The sequence below is a fragment of the Xenopus laevis genome, chromosome 6S (assembly GCF_017654675.1).
Source record: "Xenopus laevis strain J_2021 chromosome 6S, Xenopus_laevis_v10.1, whole genome shotgun sequence".
NCBI classification, from domain to species: domain Eukaryota; kingdom Metazoa; phylum Chordata; class Amphibia; order Anura; family Pipidae; genus Xenopus; species Xenopus laevis.
In genome coordinates this window covers 116,784,174-116,800,832 of record NC_054382.1, presented here as the reverse complement: position 1 = coordinate 116,800,832, position 16,659 = coordinate 116,784,174, and positions in this window count along the sequence as shown.

Sequence of the window (16,659 nt, the reverse complement as noted above, 5' to 3'; positions counted from 1 at the left end):
ATTGGTGGCCAGGGGATTAAAAAAAAAACCAGAAACTGGTGTTCAGTAGAATTGAACCCGCGGCTTCAATACTTCAACTTCACCTTCTTTCATGACTTCGGGTCTTCAGGACTTCAATTTCGGCTGTTTTCGTGACTTTGGGTCTTTTCGACGCTTCGGTCCAAATTACCCTAGCAACCATGCACTGATTTGAATAAGAGACTGGGATATGAATAGAAGTGGGCCTGAATAGAAAGATGAGTAATGAGCAATAACAATACATTTGTATTCTTACAGAGCATTTGTTTTTAGAAGGGAGTCAGCGAAGCCCATTTGAAAGCTGGAAAGAGTCAGAAGAAGAAGGCAAATAACTATAAAACTATAAAAAGTAATAATGAAAACAAATTGAAAAGTTGCTTAGAATTGGCCATTCTATAACAAGTTAACTAAGGGTCACTTTGGTGACCAATTCTTAGAGGATTGCATGATAAATGGGGGTCACATGTATCAGTCCCCCACACCTATTTATAGGGACATTCTACCATCAGTTTATTTTCAGTTTATTACCATCAGTTTATTTTCACTCTGGGTTGTTAAAATAGGAATGTGTACATATCTTTTGCCTTTCCCCTATGCTCATATGAAGGGAACACTGGTTCAGGTTGCAGTTCAGCCTTCTTTAAAGGGGTGGTTCACATTTAAGTTAACTTTTAGTATGTTATAGAATGGCCAATTCTAACCAACTTTTCAAATGGTCTTCATTTTTTAATTTTTATAGTTTTTTAATTATTTGCTTTCGTCTTCTGACTCTTTCCAGATTCCAAATGGGGGTCACTGACCCCATCTAAAAAACAAATGTTCTGTAAGACTACACATTGGTTGTTATAAGTTCCTTTTTTTGCTCATCATTCTATTCAGGCCCTCTCCCATTCATCATCCGTGACTTGTGCAAATCAGTGCATGGTTGTTAGGGTCATTTGGAACCTCGCAACCCAATTGCTGAAATTGCAAACTAAAGAACTGCTGAATAAAAAGCTTAATAACTCAAAAACCACAAATAATAAATAAAAAGGAAATCCAGTTGCAAATTGTCTCAGAATATCACTCTCCCCATCATACTAAAAGTTAATTCAAAATGAAGAACCCCTTTACCAACTATTGTCCTTCTGGGTGGTTGACCACATGTTTCCTTATCATTTCTCTATGGAGAACTTTAGGGCCCATTTATAACCAAAACTGAAAGTTAAAGGAGAAGGAAAGTCTTCTTGCACTTGGGGGTGCCAAATATTAGGTGACTGTATTGACTTACCTGAAACCCAGGGACAGTAGAACAAAGTTGCTGACTTTTTAGTTAAAGTTCGACTTTTCACTCTAATGTGCACGCGCATCAGCAATAAGAAAGAAGAAGCGCTCCGTGGTGCTCACTGGAATAACCCCGGGCCGGTGCAGTTTTCTGCTGATAGGAGCACTGGCTCGTGGTTTAAGGCAAGTCAATACAATCACTTGGGGGTGCCTAACAGTGGCGGGCCTAGCCGACCGGCCGCCCTACTTGACCCAGGTGGCCACCGCGCTCCCCTCCATGCTCCCCTCCATGCTCTCCTCCATGCTACCCTCCGCGCTTGCGCGGACATACGCGCTCCTGAACACATTGTGCACACACATGCGCAGAACACCGGAGGGGAGAGTGTTACAGCGCTGAAGGGGATGGAGGCAGGAAGGCAGAGCAAAGTGACCGAGGGGAGAGGTGGGGAAAGTGACTGCGGGGAGGGGAGGGAGGCGGGGAAAGTGACTAAGGGGAAACGGGGTAAATCGCTTGAGGGGAGGGAGGTGGGGAGGAGCGCTGGAGGAGTGGGAGGAGCAGTGAACATGGAGTAGGGGTAGGCAAAAGTCAGGTACCTGCCCAGCGCCCCCCTTTCGTTGCGCCCTAGGCAGGTGCCTCTTCTGCCTACCCCTAGTTCCGGCCCTGGTGCCTAACATTTGGTTGGGATGCTTTCCCCAATAATTATCTATTTTTTAAAAAAAGATTTCTAATTATTTTTTTATTATTTATTGTTTTATTATTTTCCAGTAATGTTTACAGAAGGAAAGAAATTAAAAGTCGAAATAAAGTACAATATAAACAATGTTTCATTGATTTATGACTCTTCATTTTATCTGCAAATGGTTTCTACCATAGGCTCCTTGAGTCTATTATCATATAACCGTAAGAAGTGGGGGTAAGGAAAAGAGCTTAGGAAAGGTAGAAGAGAATAGGTGGAGAAAGAAGGAGGAAAGAATGTCAGGGTACAGGCGTCGCAATGCTTCTGTCAGGGGGCAAAGCGTTTTACACATTGCTATACAGTGTCTTATGTAATGGCGACAGTCCTGAGTTGGCGGCTTTCCAAGTACTGGGCCCACGGGTACCACTCCAGCTCCCCTTCATAGCTCCTGTCCAGAAGTTTATCTCTGAAGGATTCCATTGCTCTGATCCAATTCACTTTAGTCTCCAATGATTGCCGACCTGGTATTTGTGGTCGTTTTCAGTTTGCTGCTAATAGTGATCTTGTTGCTGTTAGGATGTGAGTTGCTAGTTTTTGAGACTGTTTGTAGCCAATGACCTTAATTTTCATGCCTTTGAGGAATGTATGGGGGGCTGCCTGAATGGTGAAATGAAACACCTCGGAGAGTCGTTACCATCTTCCAGAATTCCTGCGCTCAGATTTCTAATTTTGATGGTAAAATGCAGCCCTGCTATTTCCATCATCAGGTACAAGTCTGCCCCATCATCAGCTTGTGCAGTTTATATATAACTACATGATTGAGTGAGAAAAAGGCACAAATTAAAATAACGAAGCATCAGATGCTAATTATTTACCCATATGACCAGCACAATGCAGAAAGCATTTGCATTCTCTAGGCATAAATTATTGTTAAAGGGCATGTAAAGGCAAAAAAATAAAATCCCATTTTTACTTTCTTTAATGAAAAAGAAACCTATCTCCAATATACTTTAATTAAATAATGTGTACGGTTTTTATAAGAAACCTGACTGTATGCAGTGAAATTCTCCCTTCATTTACTGCTGTGGATAGGAATTGTCAGATGGTCCCTAACTGCTGAGCAGGGAAACAATCATACTTATGAACAGCAGGGGGAGCCCCCGCCTTACTTTACAGCCATGCAGAACTCAAGCAGCTTTGTTTATGACGATCCCTAAGCAGCCCAGACCACACTGAGCATGTGCACAGTCTTAGTCTTGCAAAGATGTTTAGCAAAATTACAAGATGGTGACCTCCTGTAGCCAACTTTGAAAGCATAAATTATTTGTTTGATTAGGCTTGTGGTGCAGTAAGTTCATGTTTATATTTAGTATACAAAATACAGCATTTTTAGCCTTATTCTATTTTAGACTTTCCTTGTCCTTTAAATTGTAATTGCTTTCTGTAATTTTGAGTTTTCTGAAAACATGTTTCAGCATAACCCGTATGGGCATATTCCGATGTTGGAGGGCCAATACAAAGGGGGAATTATTCCATTATTCTATTTTAGACTTTACATGCCCTTTAACAATGGAATACATATAGCAGATGGTAAATCTCCAATTAAATCCAAGGCAGAGTCTCTCTCTCTTTTCCAAATCTCACTGATAAGGAATTAAAAGCTAAACATTATTTGCAAGACATATTTCTTCAATATTTCTATCTTTTTTTTTTAGTTTGAACTTTCAAGTATAAGTAGATGAATTGTAATAATATAATAACTAATATTTTACTTGGAGTACAGCTGCAAAGATAATAGCGGAATCCCTTGAGGCAAAACTGTGGCTTGTACAATGATCAAATTTAATGAAAATTACAATAAAGGCAGCTGGTCTAACATGTTATAAAAAGAAATTCTCAAAAAGCAAACGAAGGAATTTCAACCACAAGTGCAAACAGAAATTTTCTCTTTAATGTCTCAAAATTAGCACATTTGCTGATATCAGAACTCCTTAAGGGTGGTGGCACACGTGCAGATTCGGGAAGATTAGTTGCCCAAGAAAAATCTCCTCTTCTTTGAGCAACTAATCCCCCCAAAATGCCTTCCCGCCGGCTAGAATGTGAATCGCCAGTGGGATGGCATACAGATTTGGTTCAGGATTCGGCCAGGATTCGGTTGAATCCTTCTGCCAGGCCAAACCGAATCCGAATCCTAATTTGCATATTCAAATTAGGGGCGGGAGGGAAATCGCCTGACTTTTTGTCACAAAACAAGGAATTCAAATGTTTTCCTCTTCCCATCCCTAATTTGCAAATTATTCGGTTCGGTATTCGACCGAATCTTTCGCGAAGGATTCAGGGGTTAGGCTGAATCCAAAATAGTGGATTTGGTGCATCCCTAGTTTTTTTTTGCTTTCCAATGCATGGAAACACAAGTGTTAATTGATTTTAATCTGCCCCCGGAAATAGATATTAACAATGAACAAAGCAAAAATTGTTCAAATGCAGATAAAAGCTCCTGCGGATTTATACACTTATCAGTGGTTCCCAGGCTTAGAGGGTTGAAGCAGTGTCAGATGACTCAACCTTAAGATTTGGGGAGAATACCTACAGTATTTGCTCTACTAGATACACCTGAAACCCAGTTTGAAGGTGAAACATTTGGAGTAAAATGTCTTTGCTGATCTTCTTGGAACTATGGCTGAATGACTGATACAACAATGTTTTTGTGTGGGTCTGTAAGCTTGTTATGAGTTAAGATGGGTCCTGACCAAAGGTTGGACCTGTAAGGGCTCCCTGAACTGAAAAAGTCTGTTAACCACTGCCGTAAGTGGAATGTCTTGTGGGGAATTTTGGCTAGCTACAGTACTCACAGAAGACTAGAAAAAGAATATTTTTGAATAGTCTGTAGAACAATGTGCACCCTTCAGTGGTCTCTCCAGTCACATGATCTAAACATCACTGAACTCCCAAGGACAGAGTGAGAAGTAGACTGTTGTTCTTTCAGGGGCACTGCCCCAATGAGGTAAATAAATCTGCCTCAGGCAGCAGCACCAAGTAGGTTACCCAGGGTGGCAAAAAGCAGCTGTTTTTTAAACCGAAAATTTGGATTTTCTAGTACAGGAGAGCGCAATTGTACTCGCTGCACTAGTGATGCCCCCTCCCAACCCAGTCCAGGCCACGAAAAGGTAAGTGCGTGGGGGCAACATTGCAGGCACAGAATCAGCGCTGCCTTCTTCATTCATTGGGGCAAATTTACTTACCTTCGCAAATTCGCCAGCGTTGGGTTTGCGCACATCGCAACACATCGCCAGGCATATATTCGCCTGGACAACGCTAATTCACGAAGATCTGAAGTTGCGCACAGGGTACCGAACGTTTGCAAAGTTGCGCTAGCAAAAATACGATCAGCAGTTCGAAGTTACGCTAGCATTCGCAAATTTGCATACGGCGTGCAGTTAAAGTAGAATGGACGTATATGTTGCAGCAAATACATTACACTAGACAAGGCCAGGGAACCTTAATAAAATTATATAGAGTTCTTATAATGCCCTACACACAGGCCCGGACTGGCAATCTGTGGGTTCTGGCAAATGCCAGAGGGGCTGCTATAAGGTGCCATAGAAAGTCAGTATTTAGTGGGCTGGTGGAGGCTATTTGGGCCTCTGTGTGGGCTGATTGGGCTTCTGTGTACCTGAAATGCCAGGGCCTATTTTAATTCTCAGTCCGGACCTGCCTACACATGTGCCCACAGTATAGTTTAGGTGCCATATGTTATCAAATGTAGGGGGGAAGGAGTGTACCCCCAAAAAAAATTTCACTCTTTTTCAGCCTATCACCCTGTAAAAAGGAAAAGACGACTGTTTTTTTGGGGAAGTCCTATCTACTCTATTGCACTTCGCCTGGTCTGAGGTGGCGAAGGCAAGTCTGGCTCAAGAGGTAACGTTCAGGAAAACCCGCATCTTAGTGAATTAGCGTAGTTACGTCCATTCGCCAGAGCGAAAATTTGCCTGGTGTAAAGTGTGAAGTTGCGCCAGAGTCTATCTCCTTCGCTAGCGCGGCGAAGTGCCAAAATTACGTAAAGCTGGCGAATTTTCGCCAGCGTTAGCCACTTCGCCCTTTAGTAAATTTGCCCCCTAAAGGCTTTTCTTTTTGAAGAATAGACCAATATCCCACTACAGACAGTCCAGGACCTTTATGACCTCATTTCAATGTCTAATGAAGACAAAAGGTGGTCCAGCACCTTAAGGGATATTTGATAATAAAAAATGATTAAAACAAAGAAAAGAAAACATAATTCTATTAAAACGTGCATTAAACAATATTAGTCTTTCATATAATTTATAAATGCAGAGAGGGGGCAGGGGCATGACTGATGCAGGATATTGTAGCCCATCACTTTGGATCCAGGTCGGCATCTCTGTAAGTTTAATTTTTATTGAAAGTTGTCTCTGTCTGGCTGTTTATGTTCTCTACAATCCTGACTTCTGAATTCAATTTTTTTTAGTTTATGTTGTTTTGTCCATTCTTTGTTTATATTTGACAAGCACTTTGATTTAGTTCCCCTCTATCCAACATCAATTAAGTGATTCCATCGGTGGCCAAATAAATAAGGCAACCATATGAGAGTTTTACACTGACGCCAGTAAAGTTATATATAAAATACATTCTTTATAAACCTACATGAAATGTCAGAATTCTTAATGAATGAGACGAAACAGAGTGTAGAACTTAGTGTAGAACTGGACAGATCGTATGGGGGGGGGTATAGCTGACAAGCTTCAGTATATTGCAATATATGGGCAATCAAGCAATGTGTTACCATTTGGATTTTGTCCATCTATCAAGTTATTTGCAGGTGATATAACTGGAAATAGGAGAAATTTCTCCTCTTTCCTCTGGCCATCAAAGTGACCCTGTCAATTGCTTCCTACATTGTATTTGTTTACTCTCAAGACTCTCTCTGTTCTGCCCCTCTGATGACGAGTCACACAACCAACGATTGCCTTGTTCCCCTGGACCAAGCTATGCACTCCACACATAGGGGCAAATTCACTAAACGCCAAAGCGCCTAACGCTAGTGTGAATTCGCCAGCTTTGGGCATTTTCGTTAATTCGCAGATTCACTAATGAACACTGGCGTAAATTCGCTAGTGTTACTTCGCACCCTTATGCCTGGCGAATTGTCACTACAGAGGAAGTAGACCCTGCGGCTGCAGGGGGCCCCAGAGGTATAGGGACCCCATGAGACTCTCGTTATTGAGCAATATCAACATATACTGGTAAAACAGGACAACCTCTAGACGTGTTGGGGCGTGTTACGCCACTGAGTGGTGGATTCATGACATAGGGGTCCCTCTAGGCTACATCCACTCAGGCCCCCCTTCTAGGCTACTGCTGAGTTTGGATGCATGCAGATCCAGGCACACGTGCACCCAAGCTCTCTACACCAAGTCTAGTTCAGCACCTTTCCTGGATTCTTCTCCCAACAAGTGCAAATAAAAATAAAAAAAAACTGGGGGGGGCCCCTGATCACACTGGGCCCCTAATGTAGGGTAGCCTGTGCATTCATCTGCTCCCGGAGGCAAACTGACATTTTTTTGCATAGTGCCTTCCTCTCTCCTTGAATTACCCCAGGTTTCTGTACTCTATTTCAGAACACAGAGATCTGCTTCTGGCAGCACTGTATCTATAAAGGGCAGATGGGCAGAGACACAAAAGTATCCCCCCCCCTCCCCTCCCTCTTAAAACCTGCGCATCATTGCACCCCTTAGTGTGTTTTACATCTGCCTGGGAACATTGTAAGCGACCCCTCAAATCTCTAAAAGCCTGTGCAAGTAAACTGGGTGTGGGAGGATTTGCTGGTGACTTGTCATTTCATGCCCAGTTAAACATGCCCTATAATTTGCTAATATAGTATTTTTCCAAACAAAATAAATGCAAGATGAAGATAAGAAACGAACACCACTTACAATGCTACATATGATTCACTGTACATATACATCACTTTCTTGCTAATTTCCATTTAATGTAATTGTATTTGGCAAGGCATCTTATTAAGCAGCAGTAAGTACTTGGCAAAGCGCAGCAATCAGAGGAATAATTATATGTCTCATTCTGCTCATTAAAGGCAACACGGTATCCTGCGAGCCCTGATGTTATGCATACCATGATTATTAATGCACTTTATTTTACATTTTCTATGGAGAAGGGGGGGGGGTGACTACCACTATTAGGTTTAAAGCTGCTTAATGACACTGAGGAAATAGATGGATTTAGACTTGAGCAACAGAACTGTAACTTGAAGGAACAGAAATGGATGATAGATAGATAATAGATAGATAAATAGATGATAGATAGATAGATTGATAGATAGATAGATAGATAGATAGATAGATAGATAGATAGATAGATAGATAGATAGATGATAGATAGATAGATAGATAGATAGATAGATAGATGATAGATAGATAAATAGATGATAGATAGATAATAGATAGATGATAGATAGATGATAGATAATAGATAGATACATAGATAGATTGACTGAATAAAAGGAAAAGTTTGGATTTGAAGATAAAATCTTCTAGGTCTGATCTTAAATTAACTACCATCTCCGAATTACACTGAAAAAAATCCATATTGTTATCAAAAAGTGTTGATATCATGAGTGTAACATGAGAATTCTGTCTGGTTTATACTAGAGAGTACTTGGGAAGCTTAAGTTACTGATGCATCTCCTGATGCTTTTCTGTGACAAGAGCCTGGTGTAAAACCCTAAAAGTAGGTCTTGACAGAGCAAAGTGATTGTGAAAGTCCATGCTGAGTTGTACTTTACAACTCCTTTCACTTAGACAAAAAGTACAGGACTGAGCCCACACCATTACAACTTCTCATCTCTCAGCAAAGCCATGCTGAATATTACATATGATGTTTTTCTACAGAGTATATTCCTGAACATGATATCCCAATAAGTCTTCAAATATCCTCTCTGCTATAGATGTCAATCAAATGTACATGGAATTTATAGTCTCTTATTGAATACTGGAATTATTCATGCTTTCCTGTCCAGGCGGACAAAACCCAGCATCAAAAACACCCGAAAACCTAAAAACAGAAAGTAAAAAAAGAATTTCCAGTTGTAAAAGGGACATCTGCATTGCCTTCTACATGATTTAGACAGGTTTTCGGATTCTGAAAAAATTGCAGTTTAGTAAATCGGCCTCTTAGTATTGCATCTATAACCACATTAGTCTATTTTCTACCTTTTGTTACTAAAAAAATGCCCCTAATAAGAACATTAGCCCATGCCAAGACCATTACTACTTTCTTTACAGGGATTCTGGCATTAGAAGAGGTTATGAGAATTGTAATACAGCACTGCACTTTGGCTTATGGCTGCTGTTGTACAAAGGGGTTGTACAGTTCTGGAGGTTTGTATTGAGACTTTAAGTTACCTAATACTCATCCATTTACCATGTCATAGGGTATAGGGTGATTTGGGACACCCAATAATAAAGCAAGCCAGTGATCAAAGTAGAAGGAGAACAATCCCAGTAAACAAGCGAGAGGTTTGGGTAGGAGTCAGACATAAGGCCAAAGTTGGACTGTCCATCAAAATAGGGGCTACCAAATGGGCAATCCCAGCCCTTATTTGGTACCCCACCAAAATTTCGCATTGCTCCCCAACTCTTTTTTACATCTGAGTGTTGCTCACAGGTAAAAAAGGTTGAGGACCCCTACCATATCTCGTAACTGAAAGCACTCAAAGGACAAATAACATCAACTAAGAGCTAAGCAAGTAAGGAGGGGTTTGTCTAGGAAAACAAAATGTTTCCATTCAAAGCGGCTGTGGACAGAATATTTGTGAACATGTATATTGCCCAGTGAGAGGGAGTTACATATAAGGAGACTAGAAATGAAGGGCAGCATGTTTAGGGGAGATTAGTTATACTTCACTAACTGACCATCTGAGAGAGAAAACTCATATACTGTACCAGGACTTAGGGGCAGATTTATCAAGGGTCGAAGATCCCAATTTCGAAGATAAAAATACTTTGAAATTCGACCATCAAATTAAAATACTTTGAATTCTAAATTTTTTCAGCGAATTTGGGTATCCTGCGGTCGAAGTAAAATCGTTTATTCGAATGATTAAATCCTTCGAATCGTAGGATTTCCACGATCGATCGAACGATTTTTCTTCGACTTCAAAAAACTTAGAAAACTGCTCTAGAAGGTCCCCATAGGCTAACATAACACTTCGACAGGTTTAATTTGGCGAAGTATTGAAGTCAAAGTTTTTTTTAAAGAGACAGTACTTCGATTATCGAATGGTCGAATATTCAAACTATTTTTACTTTGAATCGAATTCGAAGTCATAGTCGAAGTCGTAGTATGCTGCTCCAGTGGAGCTTACAATTTTCAGGTCCCTAGCACTTTCACACACACACACTAGGGTAAATTTCATCAGCAGCCAATTTACCTGCCTGGAAATTTTTGGAGTGTGACCAGTGGCGTAACTAGATATTACTGGGCTCCATAGAAATTATTTTTCAGGCCCCCAAAATGTCTAGAGGTTGACCTGTTTTGAATTAGGGCCTCTTGGGGCCCCTATACCAGCCGCAGGGTCTGCTTCCTCTGTAGTTACGCCCCTAAGTGTAACATAAAACTAGATTACTTAGGGGAAACCCACAAAGACATAGGAACATACAAACTTAGAATCAACTCAGGGTCATAGCAACTGTGGTCCATTGGGATACAGGAAAAATCCAGGTAGGCCCCCAACCCTGCCCTCAAGTTAGATGCCCCCAAAAACCACCGCTCTCCAATCTATAATTTTTAACACCGCTCTCCAATCTATCTATTTATAACAGCAAAGAAAGTAGCCCTGGGAGCAGGAATGGCTTTGGCTGGGAGCAGAGGATTGGGAGAGACTATCAGCAGGGCTGGTGGTCCCTTCTGTGGCTGAATGTTGGGCCCTTAATTCAGGTACCCGATGGGCCCTGGGTACTCCAGTCCAACTGCAAGGCAGAAGCACTATAAACTCAAGCATTATACTCTGATATTACTGGCCTACCTTATAGCACCATTGGGAAAGATGTGTGGCCACTAGATGGACATAACCAAATGACATGCAGCTTTACAGGCTAAATGTTACCTTTGTGACAGCTGTAATTAAATGGGTGCAGGCCGGTGTCTGATTTCTGACAAAGAGACAGAGCTTATGTATTTTACAACTTTAAAGATGATAGATGTTTCCTTTCATGCTAAGGCGTGCTCTGTGTCATTTCATGCTAGGCTCATCCACTTAAATCTCCATGTACAGTCACAAATAATGAACATGGCCAGTACCACTTGGACAGCTCTACAATTGCCTTGTATATGCATTATCTTTAGCTGACTGTATAAATAAATCAGTCACATCCTAAAGTGGCCAATCGATGAAGCCGGTGACGGCCAAGATCATACAGCAAATTGAAAGCCGCATGAATCAGCATCACAGGCTGCAAGGGAACATTTAAGAACTGAGACAAAGTGTTCCACCCCATGCCAGGCAGCTTTTTTTGAAATGAAATACAATATATCACAGCTTGCTTGGAATATAATTGAAAGGTTTCTGTATAGGGCAGGTCTCCGGGGTTATACAGCAGCGTTATTTTCCTGCATTGCTTGATTGGGGAGCTCATACAATATTTTCATTAGTTTCTGACGCAGCTCTTAATCTATGCCATATAAATATCTCCATCATGGAGATTTAATATTGCTCTTGGATCAGAGGATATGGTCTTACCCTTGGCAGTCCTGCTCTTGCAAGGGACCCCAATGAGCTCAGCATAGCTCACAATGTGATTCTGTAGCAGATGGAATGACAGAAGCAGCCTACCCCTGTTACAGTCAAGAGCACAGGAAATCCATGAGCACAAGGAAATTGCTCCCCGCCATATGGAGGAAAAAAAAAGACAAACAGTTTCATTAGTTTAATTAATCCTATGTTTGTTCATGCAATAGCTTCATATTTCATATTGTGCATAAACTAAATTGCATATGTTGTGTTGTTTACTACAGGTATGGGACCTGTTATCCATAATGCTTGGGACCTGGGGGTTTCCATATAAAGGATCTTTCTGCTAAGTTGAAATGTTAATTACACCCAGTTGGATTGTTTTGCCTCCAATAATTATTAATTATATTTTAGTTGAGATCAAGTACAAGCTACTGTTTTATTACTACATAGAAAAAGGAAATCACTTTAAAGGGATATTGTCATGGGAAAACAATTTTTTTCAGAATGAATCAGTTAATAGTGCTGCTCCAGCAGAATTTTGTGCTGAAATCCATTTCTCAAAAGAGCAAACAGATTTTTTTATATTCAATTTTGAAATCTTACATGGGGCTGGACATATTGTCAATTTCCCAGCTGCCCCAAGTCATGTGACTTGTGCTCTGATAAACTTCAATCACACTTTACTGCTGTGCTGCAAGTTGGAGTGATATCGCCCCCTCCCTTTTCCCCCCCAGCAGCCTAACAAAAGAACAATGGGAAGATAACCAGATAGCAGCTCCCTAACACAAGATAACAGCTGCCTGGTAGCTCTAAGAACAGCACTCAATAGTAAAAACCCATGTCCCACTGAGACACATTCAGTTACATTGAGAAGGAAAAACAGCAGCCTGCCAGAAAGCATTTCTCTCCTAAAGTGCAGGCACAAGTCACATGACCAGGGATAGCTGGGAAATTGACAAAATGTCTAGCCATGTCAGATTTCAAAATTGAATATAAAAAAATCTGTTTGCTCTTTTGAGAAATGGATTTCAGTGCAGAATTCTGCTGGAGTAGCACTATTAACTGATGTGTTTTGAAAAAACATGTTTTCCGATGACAGGATCCCTTTAAGAATTTGAATTATTTGATTAAAATGGAGTCTGTGAGAAATTTCCTTATCCTAATTTGGAGCTTTCTGGAAAACAGGTTTATGGATAACGAATCCCCTACCCAAAACTTGTCAAATTCTAAAATATGCAGAATCTTTAAAAGCTTAAAAGTATTTTTTTAAAGGGGTTGTTCACCTTCAAAACTCTTTTTTTTCCATTCAATTGTTTGTTCCCCAGTAATAAAGACTTTTATAAATTACTTTCCATTTTTTACTGTTTTTCCCAAAATCTAGGTTTAAAGTTTAATGTCTCTGGTGTTTTAGTCTGGCAGCTCAGTAATTCACTGTTACAATTTTGCAACATTTATTTGATACAAGTCTCAGCATCTCTGGAGTATTAGCAACTATTCAATTCTAACAGTTGCCTGTAATGAAACCCAGCGACTCTGCTCAGCAGGGACAAACATAAGAAATGTTTCAACTAAATTTATCAATTGAGAACAGTTTACAGGGTCGGTGACCCCCCTCCCCAGGGCTGCTTTAGAAGTCGAAAAGGGAAACTTTATACTTCAGTATTAGAAAAACAGTCACAAATAGAAAATGGAAAGTAATTGGAAAAAGTCTTTATTTCTGGTGAACTATCTGAAACCAACTGAACTGAACTAAGTGTTGGAAGGTGAACAACCTCTTTAATACAATTTGCACATCACACAAATGACACCTTTCTGCCTCCCTCTCCTGGCTCTGTATTCCAGAGACAGCCAAAGGTTTCTACTTTCTGAAATGGAGTGCAGAGACCTGTGATATTTAGGACCAAAGGCAGGGTACAAAGTGCAAACAAAAATGTCTGGATGTGCCTGATTTTTGCACTTTGCACACTGCCTTCCACTTTGTACATGACTATGCTGTATGACAGTGGAAAGCATTGCAGTTTTTGGGGATCTCAGGCAAGGCACTATCTGCAAGAAAGTTTGTATGTTCTCCATGTGTCTAAATTTGTTGGCACTATATAAATTGAGAATAATAAATAAAATCTAATAATGCACTCACTGCAAGGCTGAAAAATACATCCCTAACTGGCTTGTCTGGCTATAATTCCAGCAAAACTGCTCACGTTACAGTACTTGGTAGAATCTCAATTTCATTCCCATCATACACGAGAAAAGTCTTTCATAAAATGACATGCTCCAACCTGCACTGAGTGCTCCTAAATCTTATACATTATATACAGCTGCTGTCAAATAACAAGAATTTGCATTTATATTGTTCTACAACAAGGTTCTCAGAGCACTTCAAAACTTTCCTTTGACGTGAACAGCGGATAACAGTTGATACTCATAAAAAATAAAATAATAAAAAAAAAGTGTTCCATTCTCTGCTGCTTTATTCTGTGATGTCAGTCTCACTAAACCATGTTGTAAAAAAGGTATGGGACCTGTTATCCAGAATGCTAGGGACCTGGAGTTTTTTTTCCCATATTTTGGATCATATCTTTAGGGGCCCATTTACTTAGCTCGAGTAAAGGAATGAATAAAAAAAAACTTTGAATTTCGAATGTTTTTTTGGCTACTTCGACCATCGAATGGGCTACTTCGACTGCGACTTCGAACGACTCGAACTAAAAATCGTTCGACTATTTGACCATTCGAAAGTCGAAGTACTGTCTCTTTAAGAAAAAACTTCGACCCCCTAGTTTGCCACCTAAAAGCTACCGAAGTCAATGTTAGCCTATGGGGAAGGTCCCCATAGGCTTAGCTAGCTTTTTTAGGTTGAAGAAAAATCGTTTGATCGATGGATTAAAATCCTTCGAATCGAACGATTTTTCGTTCCATCGTTCCATCGTTCCATCGAACGAATTGCGCTAAATCCTTTGACTTCGATATTCGAAGTCGAAGGATTTAACTTCGACAGTCGAATATCGAGGGTTAATTAACCCTTGATATTCGACCTTAAGTAAATTTGCCCCTAAGTCTACTAGAAAATCATGAAAACTAAATAAACCCAATAGGCTGGTTTTGCTTCCAATAAGGATTAATTATATCTCAGTTGGGATCAAGTACAAGCTACTGTTTTATTATTACAGAGAAAAAGGAAATCATTCTTAAATGATTTTTGATTACATTTTTGATTATTTGGAAATGATTATTTGGAAATGGAGTATATGGGAGAAAGCCTGAAATTACTGGATAACGGGTTTCCACATAACGGATCCCATATAGCTTTCAATACTGGCATTATGGAAGATATGATACACAACACCATTAGGCTCAATTAGAAATGCAGTGCGTAGTGCATTTTTTGGACACAAATCACCATGTTTTTTCTGACGATGCTCCAAAACTGTAATGCGGGGTATCCCAGACCTAGAACAAACCCCAAGTCTCGGCCCACTCTTCCGCCTATAGCAGCCACCTTTGTCTTTGGGTGGAGCCCTCAGCTACTGGCCCGCTGTCAGGTCTTATTGTGGGAGAACCAAGGAGAGAGTTCTGAGCCAGCAAGAGAACCAAGCGAACGCAGTCAAAATTCAGGCCGGGTCGGAAACAATCAGTCAATACAGTACAGATGCAGGAGACGTAGGCCAGGTCAAACACACCAGTATCACAATACAAAACCAGAATCCAAAAGAGTAATCAAAACTGGCAATAAACAGGACAGGCAGCAGAGAGGACGAGAACCAAGGACAGGAAGGATCAGCAACAACAGGAATACATAGAGAAACGCAACCAGAAAAGACCTTTACGTTGAGCAAAGATTTCCCCAAAGATGGTTCTTTAAATATTTGAATTTTGTGACAGCCGATGATGTCACATTTGACGCTTTCCGGAAAAAGCCGAAGCCAGCTTTTTTTTCTTGTGCCAAATGCACTGAAGTTACCAGGTGTTGCGACAAATGCAATAGATTCAAATTTTCAATCTTCTTCTATTCTTACATAGTTTCCATTAAAAAAATACTTTTCTATAAAAGATATGATGTTTCCTTTGACTTGTTAATGTTGAATCTTTTCAGGATCTCAGAATTCATGTCTCCAAGATTTTTTTTTGGATAGCATATTTCTGTATGGTTTAGATTAACACTAGAGTTTTGGCAGGACACATTTTCATAGACATATTTATTTACAGTAAAAAAGAAACAAATCTCTTCATCAGCTTCTTTGCATAGTCCATGGTGTTTCCACTACATTTGGCCGCAAATGGTCCCTTTGGATAAAAATTATTTAGGCTTTCAATATAGAAGTGTAGGGATGTGTAAAATAGCCACCCCTAGTATTATTGTCAGGCAGTCCCTCGGTGTTATAGATGCCTAACTGGGTCCTAAAATACAGTTGGGAGGGGTACTCTTTGCTCTTCCTGCTTTAAGCTATGCCCCTTGCTGTTTCTCACAGTGACTAGTAGATGGCATTGTGCTAGAGTATAAAAGGCTCTGAAGCCATGCTTTCAGTGTCCATCTTGTGCTGGCTCTAGCTTGTGCAGGAGGCAAAGCTCGAGTGGAACCTAGACAGGTCAGGTCTAGTAAGAATAGGCTACTCACCCTTATAGATCACTCTAGGAGTGGCAGTCAGTCAGATTATTTATCTGAGCATCTTGAGGCTCCTACGAGGATTGTAGTGGGATTAAGATCCCAGGGTACTCATTGCCTAGAAGTAGGGACTAAGTACAGACCTAGGGTAGATAGATTCCCCTCAGGTTCCACTTAGGGAAAAGGCTGAAAGCTGGGTGTACCTCCTCAAAGCTGCATGTATTGTTCCTATCTCTGAGGAGAATCATACTGACCAAAGGTGTTGTGAGTATTGCCTATTCAATGTACTGTATGATCCTGCAAATGTTCTATTTATGTACACTCCACTGAGG